Raw genomic sequence first — 20476 nt, forward strand, 5'->3', positions numbered from 1 at the left:
GATTGCTGTGCAGATATTTACATTTTCATGCAGACGACGGTGTAGATATTTCCATGTTCATACAGATAGCGGTGTAGATATTTCCATGTTTATACAGATAGCGGTGAAGATGTATGCATGTTTACACAGATAGCGGTGTATATATTTCCATTTTCATACAGATAGCTGTGTAGATATTTCCATGTTTATAGAGATAGCGGTGTAGTTATTTCCATGTGTTAGAGATAGCTGTGTAGATATTTCCATGTATATGCAGATAGCTCTGTAGATATTTCCATTTTCATGCAGACAGCGGTGTAGATATTTCCATGTTCAAACAGATAGCGGTGTAGCTATTTCCATGTTCATACAGATAGCTGTGTAGATATTTCCATGTTTATACAGATAGCGGTGAAGATGTATGCATGTTTACACAGATAGCGGTGTAGATATTTCAATGTTCATACAGATAGCGGTGTAGATATTTCCATGTTCATCCAGATGGCTGTGTAGATATATCCATGTTCATATAGATAGCGGTGTAGATATTTCCATGTTAATACAGATAGTGGTGTAGATATTTCCATGTTCATACAGAGAGCAGTGTAGCTATTTCCATGTTCATACAGTTAGCGGTGTAGATATTTCCATGTTCGTACAGACAGCGGTGTAGATATTAACATGTTCATACAGATAGCGGTGCTGATATTTCCATGTTTATACGGGTAGCGGTGTGGATATTTCCATGTTTATACAGATAGCGGTGTAGATATTTCCAGGTTTATACAGATAGCGGTGTAGATATCTCCATCTTAATACAGATGGCGGTGTAGATATTTATATGTTCATACAGATGGCGGTGCAGATATTTCCATGTTCATACAGATGGCGGTGTAGATATTTCCATGTTTATAGAGATAGCGGTGTAGTTATTTCCTTGTGTAAGGAGATATCTTTGTGGATATTTCCAGGCATATGCAGATAGCTGTGTAGATATTTCCATTTTCATGCAGATAGCGGTGTAGATATTTCCATGTTCAAACCGATAGCGGTGTAGATATTTCCATGTTCATACAGATAGCGGTGTAGATATTTCCATGTTTATACAGATAGCGGTGAAGATGTATGCGTGGTTACACAGATAGCGGTGTATATATTTCCATGTTCATACAGATAGCTGTGTAGATATTTCAATGTTCATCCAGATGGCTGTGTAGATATATCCATGTTCATACAGATGGCGGTGAAGATTTTTCCATGTTCATACAGATAGCGGTTTAGATATTTCCAAGTTCATACAGATAGCGGTGTAGATATTTCCATGTTCATACAGATAGCGGTGTAGCTATTTCCATGTTCATACAGATAGCGGTGTAGATATTTCCATGTTCACACAGATAGCGGTGTAGGTATTTCCATGTTCATACAGATAGAGGGGCTGATATTTCCATGTTCATACAGATAGCGGTGCTTATATTTCCATGTTTATACAGGTAACGGTGTAGATATTTCCATATTTTTACAGATAGCGGTGTAGATATTTCCATGTTTATTCAGAGAGCGGTGTAGATATTTCCATGTTTATACATATGGCGGTGTAGATATCTCCATCTTAATACAGATCGCCGTGTAGATATTTATATGTTCATACAGATGGCGGTGCAGATATTTCCGTGTTCATACAGATGGCGGTGTAGATATTTCCATGTTCATACAGATAGCGGTGTAGTTATTTCCACGTGTAAAGAGATAGCTCTGTAGATATTTCCATGTATATGCAGATAGCTGTGTAGATATTTCCATTTTCATGCAGATAGCGGTGTAGATATTTCCATGTTCATACAGATATTGGGGCTGATATTTCCATGTTCATACAGATAGCGGTGCTGATATTTCCATGTTTATACAGATGGCTGTGTAGATATTTCCATGTTTATACAGATAGCGGTGAAGATATATGCATGTTGACACAGATAGCGGTGTATATATTTCCATGTTCATACAGATAGCGGTGTAGATATTTCCATGCTTATACAGATAGCGGTGAAGGTGTATGCATGTTTACACAGATGGCGGTGAAGATATTTCCATGTTCATACAGATAGCGGAGTAGATATTTCCATGTTCATACAGATAGCGGTGTAGATATTTCCATGTCCATACAGATGGCTGTGTAGATATATCCATGTTCATACAGATGGCGGTGAAGATATTTCCATGTTTATACAGGTAGCGGTGTAGATATTTCCATGTTTATACAGATAGCGGTGTAGATATTTTCATGTTTATACAGATAGCGGTGTAGATATTTCCATCTTTATACAGATAGCGGTGTAGATATCTCCTTCTTAATACAGATGGCGGTGTAGATGTTTATATGTTCATTCAGATGGCGGTCCAGATATTTCCATGTCCATACAGATGGCGGTGTAGATATTTCCATGTTTATAGAGATAGCGGTGTAGTTATTTCCATGTGTAAAGAGATAGCTGTGTAGATATTTCCATGTATATGCAGATAGCTGTGTAGATATTTCCATTTTCCTGCAGACAGCGGTGTAGATATTTCCATGTTCAAACAGATAGCGGTGTAGATATTTCCATGTTCATACAGATAGCGGTGTAGATATTTCCATGTTCATACAGATAGCGGTGTAGCTATTTCCGTGTTCATACAGATAGCGTTGTAGATATTTCCATGTTCATAGAGAGAGCGGTGTGGATATTTCCATGTTCATACAGATAGTGGTGCTGATATTTAAATGTTTATACAGGTAGCGGTGTAGATATTTCCATGTTTATAGAGATAGCGGTGTAGATATTTCCATGTTTATACAGATAGCGGTGTCAATATTTCCAGGTTTATACAGATAGCGGTGAAGATATCTCCATCTTAATACAGATGGTGGTGTGGATATTTATAAGTTCATGCAGATGGCGGTGCAGATATTTCCATGTTCATACAGATGGCGGTGTAGATATTTCCATGTTTATAGAGATAGTGGTGTAGTTATTTCCATGTGTAAAGAGATAGCTTTGTAGTTATTTCCATGTATATGCAGATAGCTGGGTAGATATTTCTATTTTCATGCAGATAGCGGTTTAGATATTTCCATGTTCAAACAGATAGCAGTGGAGATATTTCCATGTTCATACAGATAGCGGTGTAGATATTTCCATGTTTAAACAGATAGCGGTGAAGATGTATGCATGTTTACACAGATAGCAGTGTAGATATTTCCATGTTCATACAGATCGCGGTGTAGATCTTTCCATGTTCATCCAGATGGCCGTGTAGACATATCCATGTTCATACAGATGGCGGTGAAGTTATTTCCATGCTCATACAGATAGCGGTGTAGATATTTCCATGTTCATACAGATAGCGGTGTAGATATTTCCATGTTCATACAGATGGCTGTGTAGATATAGCCATGTTCATACAGATGGCGGTGAAGATATCTCCATGTTCATACAGATAGCGGTGTAGATATTTCCATGTTCATAGAGATAGCGGAGTAGATATTTCCATGTTCATACCGATAGCGGTGCTGATATTTCCATGTTTATACAGGTAGCGGTGTAGATATTTCCATGTTTATACAGATAGCGGTGTAGATATTTCCATGTTTATACAGACAGCGGTGTAGATATTTCCATGTTTATACAGATAGCGGTTTAGATATCTCCTTCTTAATGCAGATGGCGGTGTGGATATTTATACGTTCATACAGATGGCGGTGCAGGTATTTCCATGTTCATACAGATGGCGGTGTAGATATCTCCATGTTCATACAGATAACGGTGTTGTTATTTCCATGTGTAAAGAGATAGCTGTGTAGATATTTAAATGTATATGCAGATAGCAGTGTAGATATTTCCATTTTCATGTAGATAGGGGTGTAGATTTCTCCATCTTAATATAGATGGCGGTGTAGATATTTATATGTTCATACAGATGGCATTGCAGATATTTCCATGTTCATACAGATGGCGGTGTAGATATTTGTATGTTTATAGGGATAGCGCTGTAGTTATTTCCATGTGTAAAGAGATAGCTTTGTAGATATTTCCATGTATATGCAGATCGCTTTGTAGATATTTCCATTTTCATGCAGATAGCGGTGTAGATATATCCATGTTCAAACAGATAGCGGTGTAGATATTTCCATGTTCATACAGATAGCGGTGTAGATATTTCCATGTTTATACAGATAGCGGTGAAGGTGTATGCATGTTTACACAGATAGCGGTGTAGATATTCCCATGTTCATACAGATCGCGGTGTAGATTTTTCGATGTTCATCCAGATGGATGTGTAGACATATCCATGTTCATACAGATGGCGGTGAAGATATTTCCATGTTCATACAGATAGCGGTGTAGATATTTCCACGTTCATACAGATGGCGGTGTAGATATTTCCATGTTTATAGAGATAGCAGTGTAGTTATTTCAATGTGTAAAGAGATAGCTGCATAGATATTTCCATGTACATGCAGATAGCTGTGTAGATATTTCCATTTTCATGCAGATAGCGGTGTAGATATTTCCATGTTCATACAGATAGCGGTGCTGATATTTCCATGTTTATACAGGTAGCGGTGTAGATATTTCCATGTTTATACAGATTGCGGTGTAGATATTTCCATGTTTATACTGATATCGGTGGAGATATTTCCAAGTTTATACAGATAGCGGTGTAGATAACTCCATCTTAATATAGATGGCGGTGTAGATATTTATACGTTCTTACAGATGGCGGTGCAGATATTTCCATGTTCATACAGATGGAGGTGTAGATATTTGTATGTTTATAGAGATAGCGGTGTAGTTATTTCCATGTGTAAAGAGATAGCTTTGTAGATATTTCCATGTATATGCTGATCGCTGTGTAGATATTTCCATTTTCATGCAGATAGTGGTGTAGATATTTCCATGTTCAAACAGATAGCGGTGTAGATATTTCCATGTTCATACAGATAGCAGTGTAGATATTTCCATGTTTATATAGATAGCGGTGAAGATGTATGCATGTTTACACAGATAGCGTTGTAGACATTTCCATCTTCATACAGATAGCGGTGTAGATATTTCCATGTTCATCCAGATGGCTGTGTAGATATATCCATGTTCATACAGATGGCGGTGAAGATATTTCCATGTTCATACAGATAGCGGTGTAGTTATTTCCACGTGTAAAGAGACAGCTGTGTAGATATTTCCATGTATATGCAGATAGCTGTGTAGATATTTCCATTTTCATGCAGATAGCGCTTTAGATATTTCCAAGTTCAAACAGATAGCGGTGTAGATATTTCCATGTTCATACAGATCGCGGTGTAGATATTTCCATGCTCATCCAGATGGCCGTGTAGCCATATCCATTTTCATACAGATGTCGGTGAAGATATTTCCATGTTCATACAGATAGCGGTGTAGATATTTCCATGTTCATACAGATAGCGGTGTAGATATTTCCATGTTCATACAGATGCCTGTGTAGATATATCCATGTTCATACAGATGGTGGTAAAGATATTTCCATGTTCATACAGATAGCGGTGTAGATATATCCATGTTCATACAGATAGCGGTGTAGATATTTCCATGTTCATACCGATAGCGGTGCTGATATTTCCATGTTTATACAGGTAGCGGTGTAGATATTTCCATGTTTATACAGATAGCTGTGTAGATATTTCCATGTTTATACAGATCGCGGTGTAGATATTTCCATCTTTATACAGATAGCGGTGTAGATATCTCCTTCTTAATACAGATGGCGGTGTAGATATTTATATGTTCATACAGATGGCAGTGCAGATATTTCCATGTTCATACAGATGGCGGTGTAGATATTTCCATGTTTATAGAGATAGCAGTGTAGTTATTTCAATGTGTAAAGAGATAGCTGCATAGATATTTCCATGTATATGCAGATAGCTGTGTAGATATTTCCATTTTCATGCAGATAGCGGTGTAGATATTTCCATGTTCATACAGATAGCGGTGCTGGTATTTCCATGTTTATACAGGTAGCGGTGTAGATATTTCCATGTTTATAGAGATTGCGGTGTAGATATTTCCAAGTTTATACTGATAGCGGTGTAGATATTTCCAAGTTTATACAGTTAGCGGTGTAGATATCTCCATCTTAATATACATGGCGGTGTAGATATTTATATGTTCATACAGATGGCGGTGCAGATATTTCCATGTTCATACAGATGGAGGTGTGGATATTTGTATGTTTATAGAGATAGCGGTGTAGTTATTTCCATGTGTAAAGAGATAGCTTTGTAGATATTTCCATGTATATGCAGATCGCTGTGTAGATATTTCCGTTTTCATGCAGATAGTGGTGTCGATATTTCCATGTTCAAACAGATAGCGGTGTAGATATTTCCATGTTCATACAGATAGCAGTGTAGATATTTCCATGTTTATATAGATAACGGTGAAGATGTATGCATGTTTACACGGATAGCGTTGTAGACATTTCCATCTTCATACAGATAGCGGTGTAGATATTTCCATGTTCATCCAGATGGCTGTGTAGATATATCCATGTTCATACAGATGGCGGTGAAGATATTTCCATGTTCATACAGATAGCGGTGTAGTTATTTCCACGTGTAAAGAGACAGCTGTGTAGATATTTCCATGTATATGCAGATAGCTGGGTAGATATTTCCATTTTCATGCAGTTAGCACTTTAGATATTTCCAAGTTCAAACAGATAGCGGTGTAGATATTTCCATGTTCATACAGATCGCGGTGTAGATATTTCCATGTTCATCCAGATGGCTGTGTAGCCATATCCATTTTCATACAGATGTCGGTGAAGATATTTCCATGTTCATACAGATAGCGGTGTAGATATTTCCATGATCATACAGATAGCGGTGTAGATATTTCCATGTTCATACAGATGCCTGTGTAGATATATCCATGTTCATACAGATGGCGGTAAAGATATCTCCATGTTCATACAGATAGCGGTGTAGATATATCCATGTTCATACAGATAGCGGTGTAGTTATTTCCATGTGTAAAGAGATAGCTGTGTAGATATTTCCATGTATATGCAGATAGCTGTGTAGATATTTCCATTTTCATGCAGACAGCGGTGTAGATACTACCATGTTCAAACAGATAGCGGTGTAGATATTTCCATGTTCTTACAGTTAGCGGTGTAGATATTTCCATGTTCATACAGATAGCGGTGTAGATATTTCCATGTTCATACAGATAGCGGTGAAGATATTTCCATGTTCATATAGATAGCGGTGCTGATATTTCCATGTTTATACAGGTAGTGGTGTAGATATTTCCATGTTTATACAGATAGTGGTGTAGATATTTCCATGTTTATACAGATAGCGTTGTAGATATTTCCATGTTTATACAGATAGCGGTGGAGATATCTCTATCTTAATACAGATGGCGGTGTAGATATTTATATTTTCATACAGACGGCGGTGCAGATATTTCCATGTTCATACAGATGGCGGTGTAGATATTTCAATGTTCATACAGGTAAAGGTGTAGTAATTTCCATGTGTAAAGAGATAGCAGTGTATATATTTAAACGTATATGCAGATAGCAGTGTAGATATTTCCATTTTCATGCAGATAGTGGTGTAGATATTTCCATGTTCAAACAGATAGCGGTGTAGATATTTCCATGTTCATACAGATAGCGGTGTAGATATTTCCATGTTCATAAAGATAGCGGTGTAGATATTTCCATGTTTATACAGATAGCGGTGAAGATGTATGCATGTTTACACAGATAGCGGTGTAGATATTTCCATGTTCATCCAGATGGCTGTGTAGATATATCCATGTTCATACAGATAGCAGTGTAGCTATTTCCATGTTCATACAGATAGCGGTGTTGATATTTCCATGTTCATTCAGATAGCGGTTCTGATATTTCCATGTTTATACAGGCAGTGTTGTAGATATTTCCATGTTTATACAGATAGCGGTTTAGATATTTCCTTCTTAATACAGATGGCGGTGTAGATATTTATATGTTCATACAGATGGCGGTGTAGATATTTCCATGTTTATACAGATAGCAGTGTAGATATCTCCATTTTAATACAGATGGCGGTGTAGATATCTATATGTTCATACAGATGGCGGTGCAGATATTTCCATGTTCATACAGATGGCGGTGTAGATATTTCCATGTTCATACAGATAGCGGTGTAGTTATTTCCAGGTTTATACAGATAGCGGTGAAGATGTATGCATGTTTACACAGATAGCGGTTTAGATATTTCCATCTTCATACAGATAGCGGTGTAGATATTTCCATGTTCATCCAGATGGCTGTGTAGATATATCCATGTTCATACAGATGGCGGTGAAGATATTTCCATGTTCATACAGATAGCGGTGTAGTTATTTCCATGTGTAAAGAGATAGCTGTGTAGATATTTCCATGTATATGCAGATAGCTGTGTAGATATTTCCATTTTCATGCAGATAGCGGTTTAGATATTTCCATGTTCAAACAGATAGTGGTGTAGGTATTTCCATGTTCATACAGATAGCGGTGTAGATATTTCCATGTTTATACAGATAGCGGTGGAGGTGTATGCATGTTTACACAGATAGCGGTATAGATATTCCCATGTTCATACAGATCGCGGTGTAGATTTTTCCATGTTCATCCAGATGGATGTGTAGACATATCCATGTTCATACAGATGGCAGTGAAGATATTTCCATGTTCATACAGATAGCGGTGTAGATATTTCCATGTTCATACAGATAGCGGTGTAGGTATTTCCATGTTCATACAGATGGCTGTGTAGATATATCCATGTTCATACAGATGGCGTTGAAGATATTTCCATGTTCAGACAGATAGCGGTGTAGCTATTTCCATGTTCATACAGATAGCGGTGTAGATATTTCCATGTTCAGATAGCGGTGAAGATATTTCCATCTTCATACAGATAGCGGTGCTGATATTTCCATGTTTATACAGGTAGCGGTGTAGATATTTCCATGTTTATACAGATTGAGGTGTAGATATTTCCATGTTTATACAGATAGAGGTGTAGATATTTCCAAGTTAATTCAGATAGCGGTGTAGATATCTCCATCTTAATATAGATGGCGGTGTATATGTTTATATGTTCATACAGATGGCGGTGCAGATATTTCCATGTTCATACAGATAGCGGTGTAGATATTTCCATGTTCGTACAGATGGCTGTGTAGATATATCCATGTTCATACAGATGGCGGTAAGGATATTTCCATGTTCATACAGATAGCGGTGTAGATATATCCATGTTCATACAGATAGCGGTGTAGTTATTTCCATATTCATACCGATAGCGGTGCTGATATTTCCATGTTTATACAGGTAGCGGTGTAGATATTTCCATGTTTATACAGATACCGGTGTAGATATTTCCATCTTTATACAGATAGCGGTGTAGTTATCTCCTACTTAATACAGATGGCGGTGTATATATTTATATGTTCATACAGATGGCGGTGCAGATATTTCCATGTTCATACAGATGGCGGTGTAGATATTTCCATGTTTATAGAGATAGCGGTGTAGTTATTTCCATGTGTAAAGAGATAGCTGTGAATATATTTCCATGTTGAAACAGATATCGGTGTAGATATTTCCATGTACATACAGATAGCGGTGTAGATATTTCCATGTTCATACAGATAGCGGAGTAGATATTTCCATGTTCATACAGATAGCGGTGAAGATATTTCCATGTTGATACAGATAGCGGTGCTGGTGTTTCCATGTTTATACAGGTAGTGGTGTAGATATTTCCATGTTTATACAGATAGCTGTGTAGATATTTCCATGTTTATACAGATAGCGGTGTAGATATTTACATGTTTATACAGATAGCAGTGGAGATATCTCTATCTTAATACAGATGGCGGTGTAGATATTTATATTTTCATACAGATTTCGGTGCAGATATTTCCATGTTCATACAGATGGCGGTGTAGATATTTCCATGTTCATACAGGTAACGGTGTAGTTATTTCCATGTGTAAAGAGATAGCAGTGTACATATTTAAATGTATATGCAGATAGCAGTGTAGATATTTCCATTTTCCTGCAGATAGTGGTGTAGATATTTCCATGTTCAAACAGATAGCGGTTTAGATATTTCCATGTTCATACAGATAGCGGTGTAGATATTTCCATGTTCATAAAGATAGCGGTGTAGATATTTCCATGTTTATACAGATAGCGGTGAAGATGTATGCATGTTTACACAGATAGCGGTGTAGATATTTCCATCTTAATATAGATGGCGGAGTAGATATTTATATGTTCATACAGATGGAGGTGCAGATATTTCCATGTTCATACAGATGGTGGTGTAGATATTTGTTTGTTTATAGAGATAGCGCTGTAGTTATTTCCATGTGTAAAGAGATAGCTTTGTAGATATTTCCATGTATATGCAGATCGCTGTGTAGATATTTCCATTTTCATGCAGATAGCGGTGTAGATATTTCCATGTTCAAACAGATAGCGGTGTTGATATTTCCACGTTCATACAGATAGCAGTGTATATATTTCCATGTTTATATAGATAGCGGTGAAGATGTATGCATGTTTACACAGATAGCGTTGTATATATTTCCATCTTCATACAGATAGCGGTGTAGATATTTCCATGTTCAAACAGATAGCGGTGTAGATATTTCCATGTTCATACAGATAGCGGAGTAGATATTTCCATCTTCATACAGATAGCGGTGTAGATATTTCCATGTTTATACAGATAGCTGTGAAGATGTATGCATGTTTACACAGATAGCGGTGTAGATATTTCCATGTTCATCAAGATGGCTGTGTAGATATATCCATGTTCATACAGATAGCCGTGTAGATATTTCCATGTTCATACAGATAGCGGTGTAGCTGTTTCCATGTTCATACAGATAGCGGTGTAGATATTTCCATGTTCGTACAGATAACGGTGTAGATATTTCCATGTTCCTACCGATAGCGGTGCTGATATTTCCATGTTTATACAGGTAGCTGTGTAGAAATTTCCATGTTTATACAGATAGCGGTGTAGATATTTCCATGTTCATACAGATAACGGTGTAGATATTTCCATGTTTATACAGATAGCAGTGAAGATGTATGCATGTTTACACAGATGGCGGTGTATATATTTCCATGTTCATACAGATAGCTGTGTAGATATTTCCATGTTCATCCAGATGGCTCTGTAGATATATCCATGTTCATACAGATAGCGGTGTAGCTATTTCCATGTTCATACAGATAGCGGTGTAGCTATTTCCATGTTCATACAGATAGCGGTGTAGATATTTCCATGTTCATACAGATAGCGGTGCTGATATTTCCATGTTTATACAGGCAGCGGTGTAGATATTTCTGTGTTTATACAGATAGCGTTTTAGATATTTCCTTCTTAATACAGATGGCGGTGTAGATATTTATATGTTCGTACAGATGGCGGTGTAGATATTTCCATGTTTATTCAGATATTAGTGTAGATATCTCCATCTTAATACAGATGGCGGTGCAGATATTTCCGTGTTCATACAGATGGCGGTGTAGATATTTCCATGTTCATACAGATAGCGGTGTAGTTATTTCCTTCTTAATACAGATGGCGGTGTAGATATTTATATGTTCATACAGATGGCGGTGCAGATATTTCCATGTTCATACAGATGGCGGTTTAGATATTTCCATGTTTATAGAGATAGCGGTGTACTTATTTCCATGTGTTAAGAGATAGCTGTGTAGATATTTCCATGTGTATGCAGATAGCTGTGTAGATACTTCCATTTTCATGCAGACAGCGGTGTAGATATTTCCATGTTCAAACAGATAGCGGTGTAGATATTTCCATGTTCATACAGATAGCGGTGTAGATATTTCCATGTTCATACAGATAGCGGTGTAGATATTTCCATGTTCATACAGATAGCGGTGTAGATAATTCCATGTTCATACAGATAGCGGTGCTGATATTTCCATGTTTATACAGGTAGTGGTGTAGATATTTCCATGTTTATACAGATAGCTGTGTAGATATTTCCATGTTTATACAGATAGCGTTGTAGATATTTCCATGTTTATGCAGATAGCAGTGTAGATATCTCCATCTTAATACAGATGGCGGTGTACATATTTATATGTTCATACAGATGGCGGTGCACATATTCCCATGTTCATACAGATGGCGGTGTAGATATTTCCATGTTCATACAGATAGAGGTGTAGTTATTTCCATGTGTAAAGAGATAGCTGTGTAGATATTTAAATGTACATGCAGACAGCAGTGTAGATATTTCCATTTTCATGCAGATAGCGGTGTAGATATTTCCATGTTCATACAGATAGCAGTGTAGATATTTCCATGTTCATACAGATAGCGGTGTAGATTTTTCCATGTTTATACAGATAGCGGTGAAGATGTATGCATGTTTACACAGATAGCGGTGTAGATATTTCCATGTTCATCCAGATGGCTGTGTAGATAAATCCATGTTCACACAGATAGCGGTGGAGCTATTTCCATGTTCATACAGATAGCGGTGTAGATATTTCCATGTTCATACAGATAGCGGTGTAGATATTTCCATGTTCATACAGATGGCGGTGTAGATATTTCCATGTTTATACAGGCAGCGGTGTAGATATTTCCACGTTTATACAGATAGCGGTTTAGATATTTCCTTCTTAATATAGATGGCGGTGTAGATATTTATATGTTCATAGAGATGGCGGTGTAGATATTTCCATGTTTATACAGATAGCGGTGTAGATATTTCCATGTTCATACAGATAGCGGTGCTGATATTTCCATGTTTATACAGGCAGCGGTGTAGATATTTCCATGTTTATACAGATAGAGGTTTAGATATTTCCTTCTTAATACAGATGGCGGTGTAGATATTTATATGTTCATACAGATGGCGGTGCAGATATTTCCTTGTTTCTACAGATGGCGGTGTAGATATTTCCAAGTTTATAGGTATAGCGGTGTAGTTATTTCCATGTGTAAAGAGATAGCTGTGTAGGTATTTCCATGTATATGCAGATAGCTTTGTAGATATTTCCATTTTCATGCAGATAGCGGTGTAGATATTTCCATGTTCATACAGATAGCGGTGTAGATATTTCCATGTTCATTTAGATAGCTTTGTAGATATTTCCATGTTAATACAGATAGCGGTGTAGATATTTCCATGTTCATACTGATAGCGGTGTAGATATTTCCATGTTCATACAGATAGCGGTGCTGATATTTCCATGTTTATACAGGTAGCAGTGTAGATATTTCCATGTTTATACAGATAGCGGTGTAGATATTTCCATGTTTATACAGATAGCGGTGTAGATATTTCCATGTTTATTCAGATAGCGGTGTAGATATCTCCATCTTAATACAGATGGCAGTGTAGATATTTATATGTTCATACAGATGACGGGGCAGATATTTCCATGTTCATAAAGATGGCGGTGTAGATATTTCCGTGTTCATACAGATAGCGGTGTAGTTATTTCCATGTGTAAAGAGATAGCTGTGTAGATATTTCCATGTATATGTAGATAGCAGTGTAGATATTTCCATTTTCATGCAGATAGCGGTGTAGATATTTCCATGTTCAAACATATAGCTGTTTAGATATTTCCATGTTCATACAGATAGCGGTGTAGATATTTCCATGTTCAAACAGATAGCGGTGTAGATATTTCCATGTTTATACAGATAGCGGTGAAGATCTATGCATGTTTACACAGATAGCTGAGTAGATATTTCCATGTTCATCCAGATGGCTGTGTAGATATTTCCATGTTCCTACAGATAGCGATGTAGCTATTCCCATCTTCATACAGATAGCGGTGTAGATATTTCCATGTTTATACAGGCAGCGGTGTAGATATTTCAATGTTCATACAGATAGCAGTGTAGATATTTCAATGTTCATACCGATAGCGGTTTAGATATTTCCTTCTTAATACAGATGGCGGTGTAGATATTTATATGTTCATACAGATGGCGGTGCACATATTTCCATGTTCATACAGATGGCGGTTTAGATATTTCCATGTTCATACAGATAGCGGTGTAGTTATTTCCATGTGTAAAGAGATAGCTGTGTAGATATTTCCATGTATATGCAGATAGCAGTGTAGATATTTCCATTTTCATGCAGATAGCGGTGTAGATATTTCCATGTTCAAACAGATAGCGGGGTAGATATTTCCATGTTCATACAGATAGCGGTGTAGATATTTCCATGTTCATACAGATAGCGGTGTAGATATTTACATGTTTATACAGATAGGGGTGAAGATCTATGCATGTTTACACAGATAGCAGAGTAGATATTTCCATGTTCATCCAGATGGCTGTGTAGATATTTCCATGTTCATACAGATAGCGGTGTAGATATTTCCATGTTCATACAGATAGCGGTGTAGATATTTCCATGTTCATACAGATAGCGGTGTAGATATTTCCATGTTCATGCAGATAGCGGTGCTGATATTTCAATGTTTATACAGGCAGCGGTGTATATATTTCAATGTTCATACAGATAGCGGTGTAGATATTTCAATGTTCACACAGATAGCGGTTTAGATATTTCTTTCTTATTACATATGGCGGTGTAGATATTTATATGTTCATACAGATGGCGGTGCAGATATTTCCATGTTCATACAGATGTTGCTGTAGATATTTCCATGTTTATAGAGATAGCGGAGTACTTATTTCCATGTGTTAAGAGATAGCTGTGTAGATATTTCTATGTGTATGCAGATAGCTGTGTAGATATTTCCATATTCATGCAGACAGCGGTGTAGATATTTCCATGTTCAAACAGATAGCGGTGTAGATATTTCCATGTTCATTCAGAGAGCTTTGTAGATATTTCCATGTTCATACAGATAGCGGTGAAGATATTTCCATGTTCATACAGATAGCGGTGCTGCTATTTCCATGTTTATGCAGGTAGCGGGGTAGATATTTCCATGTTTATACAGATAGCGGTGTAGATATTTCCATGTTTATAGAGATAGCCGTGTAGATATTTCCATGTTTACACAGATAGCAGTGTAGATATCTCGATCTTAATACAGATGGCGGTGTAGATATTTATATGTTCATACAGATGGCGGTGCACATATTTCCATGTTCATACAGATGGCGGTTTAGATATTTCCATGTTCATACAGATAGCGGTGTAGTTATTTCCATGTGTAAAGAGATAGCTGTGTAGATATTTCCATGTATATGCAGATAGCAGTGTAGATATTTCCATTTTCATGCAGATAGCGGTGTAGATATTTCCATGTTCAAACAGATAGCGGGGTAGATATTTCCATGTTCATACAGATAGCGGTGTAGATATTTCCATGTTCATACAGATAGCGGTGTAGATATTTCCATGTTTATACAGATAGGGGTGAAGATCTATGCATGTTTACACAGATAGCAGAGTAGATATTTCCATGTTCATCCAGATGGCTGTGTAGATATTTCCATGTTCATACAGATAGCGGTGTAGATATTTCCATGTTCATACAGATAGCGGTGTAGATATTTCCATGTTCATACAGATAGCGGTGTAGATATTTCCATGTTCATGCAGATAGCGGTGCTGATATTTCAATGTTTATACAGGCAGCGGTGTATATATTTCAATGTTCATACAGATAGCGGTGTAGATATTTCAATGTTCACACAGATAGCGGTTTAGATATTTCTTTCTTATTACATATGGCGGTGTAGATATTTATATGTTCATACAGATGGCGGTGCAGATATTTCCATGTTCATACAGATGGCGGTGTAGATATTTCCATGTTTATAGAGATAGCGGACTTCTTATTTCCATGTGTTAAGAGATAGCTGTGTAGATATTTCCATGTGTATGCAGATAGCTGTGTAGATATTTCCATTTTCATGCAGACTGCGGTGTAGATATTTCCATGTTCAAACAGACAGCGGTGTAGATATTTCCATGTTCATACAGATAGCGGTGTAGATATTTCCATGATCATACAGATAGCAGTGTAGATATTTCCATGTTCGTACAGATAGCAGTGTAGATAATTCCATGTTCATACAGATAGCGGTGCTGATATTTCCATGTTTATACAGGTAGTGGTGTAGATATTTCCATGTTTATACAGATAGCGGTGTAGATATTTCCATGTTTATACAGATAGCGGTGTAGATATTTCTATCTTTATAGATATAGCGGTGTAGTTATTAACATGTGTAAAGAGATAGCAGTGTAGATATTTCCATGTATATGCAGATAGCTTTGTAGATATTTCCATTTTCATGCCGATAGCGGTGTAGATATTTCCATGTTCAAACAGATAGCGGTGTAGATATTTCCATGTTCATTCAGATAGCTTTGTAGATATTTCCATGTTCATACAGATAGCGGTGAAGATATTTCCATGTTCATACAGATAGCGATGTAGATATTTCCATGTTCATACAGATAGCGGTGCTGATATTTCCATGTTTATACAGGTAGCAGTGTAGATATTTCCATGTTTATACAGATAGCGGTGTAGATATTTCCATGTTTATACAGATAGCGGTGTAGATATTTCCATGTTTATTCAGATAGCGGTGTAGATATCTCCATCTTAATACAGATGGGGGTGTAGATATTTATATGTTCATTCAGATGGCGGTGCAGATATTTCCATGTTCATAAAGATGGCAGTGTTGATATTTCCATGTTCATACAGATAGCGGTGTAGTTATTTCCATGTGTAAAGAGATAGCTGTGTAGATATTTCCATGTATATGCAGATAGCTGTGTAGATATTTCCATTTTCATGCAGATAGCGGTGTATATATTTCCATCTTCAAACAGATAGCGGTGTAGATATTTCCATGTTCATACAGATAGCGGTGTAGATATTTCCATGTTTATACAGATAGCGGTGAAGGTATATGCATGTTTATACAGATAGCGGTGTGGATATTTCCATGTTCATCCCGAGGGCTGTGTAGATATATCCATGTTCATACACATAGCGGTGTAGATATTTCCATGTTCATACTGATAGCGGTGTAGACATTTCCATGTTCATACAGATAGCGGTGTAGATATTTCCATGTTCATACAGATAGCGGTGTAGATATTTCCATGTTCATACAGATAGCGGTGCTGATATTTCCATGCTAATACAGGTAGCGGTGTAGATATTTCCATGTTTATACAGATAGCGGTGTATATATTTCCATGTTTATACAGATAGCGGTGTAGCTATTTCCATGTTTATACAGATAGCGGTGTAGATATCTCCATCTTAATACAGATGGCGGTGTAGATATTTATATGTTCATACAGATGGCGGTGCAGATATTTCCATGTTCACACAGATGGCGGTGTGGATATTTCCATGTTCATATAGATAGCGGTGTAGTTATTTCCATGTGTAAAGAGATAGCTGTGTAGATATTTCCATGTAGATGCAGATAGCAGTGTAGATATTTCCATTTTCATGCAGATAGCGGTGTAGATATTTCCATGTTCAAACAGATAGAGGTGTAGATATTTCCATATTCATACAGATAGCGGTGTAGATATTTCCATGTTCATACAGATAGCGGCGTAGATATTTCCATGTTTATACAGATAGCGGTGAAGATGTATGCATGTTTACACAGATAGCGGTGTATAAATTTCCATTTTCATACAGATAGCTGTGTAGATACTTCCATGTTCATCAAGATGGCTCTGTAGATATATCCATGTTCATACAGATGGCGGTGAGGATATTTCCAGGTTCATACAGATAGCGGTGTAGATATTTCCATGTTCATACAGATAGCGGTGTAGATATTTCCATGTTCATACAGATAGCGGTGTAGCTATTTCCATGTTCATACAGATAGCGGTTTAGATATTTCCATGTTCATCCAGATGGCTGTGTAGATATATCCGTGTTCATACAGATAGCGTTGAAGATATTTCCATGTTCATACAGATAGCGGTGTAGATATTTCCATGTTCATACAGATAGTGGTGTAGATATTTCCATGTTCATACAGATAGCGGTGTAGCTATTTCCATGTTCATACAGATAGCGGTGTAGATATTTCCATGTTCATCCAGAAGGCTGTGTAGATATATCCATGTTCATACAGATGGCGGTGAAGGTATTTCCATGTTCATACAGATAGCGGTGTAGATATTTCCATGTTCATACAGATAGCGGTGTAGATACTTCCATGTTCATACAGATAGAGACGCTGATATTTCCATGTTCATAAAGATAGCGGTGCTGATATTTCCATGTTTATACAGATAGTGGTGTAGATATTTCCATGTTTATACAGATAGCGGTGTAGATATTTCCATGTTTATACAGATAGCGGTGTAGATATCTCCATCTTAATACAGATGGCGGTGTAGATATTTATATGTTCATACAGATGGCGGTGTAGATATTTCCATGGTCATACAGATAGCGGTGTAGTTATTTCCATGTGTAAAGAGATAGCTGTGTAGATATTTCCATGTATATGCAGATAGCTGTGTAGATATTTCCATTTTCATGCAGATAGCGGTGTAGATATTTCCATGTTCAAACAGATAGCGGTGTAGATATTTCCATGTTCATACAGATAGCGGTGTAGATATTTCCATGTTTATACAGATAGCGGTGAAGATATATGCATGTTTACACAGATAGCCGTGTAGATATTTCCATGTTCATACAGATAGCGGTGTAGATATTTCCATGTTCGTACAGATAGCGGTGTAGATATTTCCATGTTCATACAGAGAGCGGTGCTGATATTTCCATGTTTATACAGGTAGCGGTGTAGATATTTCCATGTTTATACAGATAGCGGTGTAGATATCTCCATCTTAATACAGATGGCGGTGTAGATATTTATATGTTCATACAGATGGCAGTGCAGATATTTCCATGTTCATACAGATGGCGGTGAAGATATTTCCATGTTCATACAGATAGCGGTGTAGTTATTTCCATGTGTAAAGAGATAGCTGTGTAGATATTTCCATGTATATGCAGATAGCTGTGTAGATATTTCCATTTTCATGCAGATAGCGGTGTAGATATTTCCATGTTCAAACAGATAGCGGTGTAGATATTTCCATGTTCATACAGATAGCGGTGTAGATATTTCCATGTTCATACAGATAGCGGTGTAGATATTTCCATGTTCATACAGATAGCGGTGCTGATATTTCCATGCTTATACAGGTAGCGGTGTAGATATTTCCATGTTTATACAGATAGCGGTGTATATATTTCCATGTTTATACAGATAGCGGTGTAGCTATTTCCATGTTTATACAGATAGCGGTGTAGATATCTCCATCTTAATACAGATGGCGGTGTAGATATTTATATGTTCATACAGATGGCGGTGCAGATATTTCCATGTTCATACAGATGGCGGTGTGGATATTTCCATGTTCATATAGATAGCGGTGTAGTTATTTCCATGTGTAAAGAGATAGCTGTGTAGATATTTCCATGTATATGCAGATAGCAGTGTAGATATTTCCATTTTCATGCAGATAGCGGTGTAGATATTTCCATGTTCAAACAGATAGAGGTGTAGATATTTCCATGTTCATACAGATAGCGGTGTAGATATTTCCATGTTCATACAGATAGCGGCGTAGGTATTTCCATGTTTATACAGATAGCGGTGAAGATCTATGCATGTTTACACAGATAGCGGTGTAGATATTTCCATGTTCATCCAGATGGCTGTGTAGATATATCCATGTTCATACAGATAGCGGTGTAGATATTTCCATGTTGATACAGATAGTGGTGTAGATATTTCCATGTTCATACATATAGCGGTGCTGATATTTCCATGTTCATACAGGTAGCGGTGTAGATATTTCCATGTTCATACAGATAGCGGTGTAGATCTTTCCATGTTTATACAGATAGCGGTGTAGATATTTCCATGTTCATACAGATAGCGGTGCTGATATTTCCATGGTTATACAGGTAGCGGTGTAGATATTTCCATGTTTATGCAGATAGCGGTGTAGAAATTTCCATGTTTTTACAGATAGCGGTGTAGATATTTCCATGTTCATACAGATAGCTCTGCTGATATTTCCATGTTTATACAGGAAGCCGTGTAGATATTTCCATGTTTATACAGATAGCGGTGTACATATTTCCATGTTTATACAGATAGCGGTGTAGATATTTCCATGTTTATACAGATAGCGGTGTAGATATCTCCATCTTAATACAGATGGCAGTGTAGATATTTATATGTTCATACAGATGGCGGTGCAGATATTTCCATTTTCATACAGATGGCGGTGTGGATATTTCCATGTTCATACAGATAGCGGTGTTGTTATTTCCATGTGTAAAGAGATAGCTGTGTAGATATTTCCATGTATATGCAGATAGCAGTGTAGATATTTCCATTTTCATGCAG

The sequence above is a fragment of the Gorilla gorilla genome, chromosome 4, assembly GCF_029281585.2.
Source record: "Gorilla gorilla gorilla isolate KB3781 chromosome 4, NHGRI_mGorGor1-v2.1_pri, whole genome shotgun sequence".
NCBI classification, from domain to species: domain Eukaryota; kingdom Metazoa; phylum Chordata; class Mammalia; order Primates; family Hominidae; genus Gorilla; species Gorilla gorilla.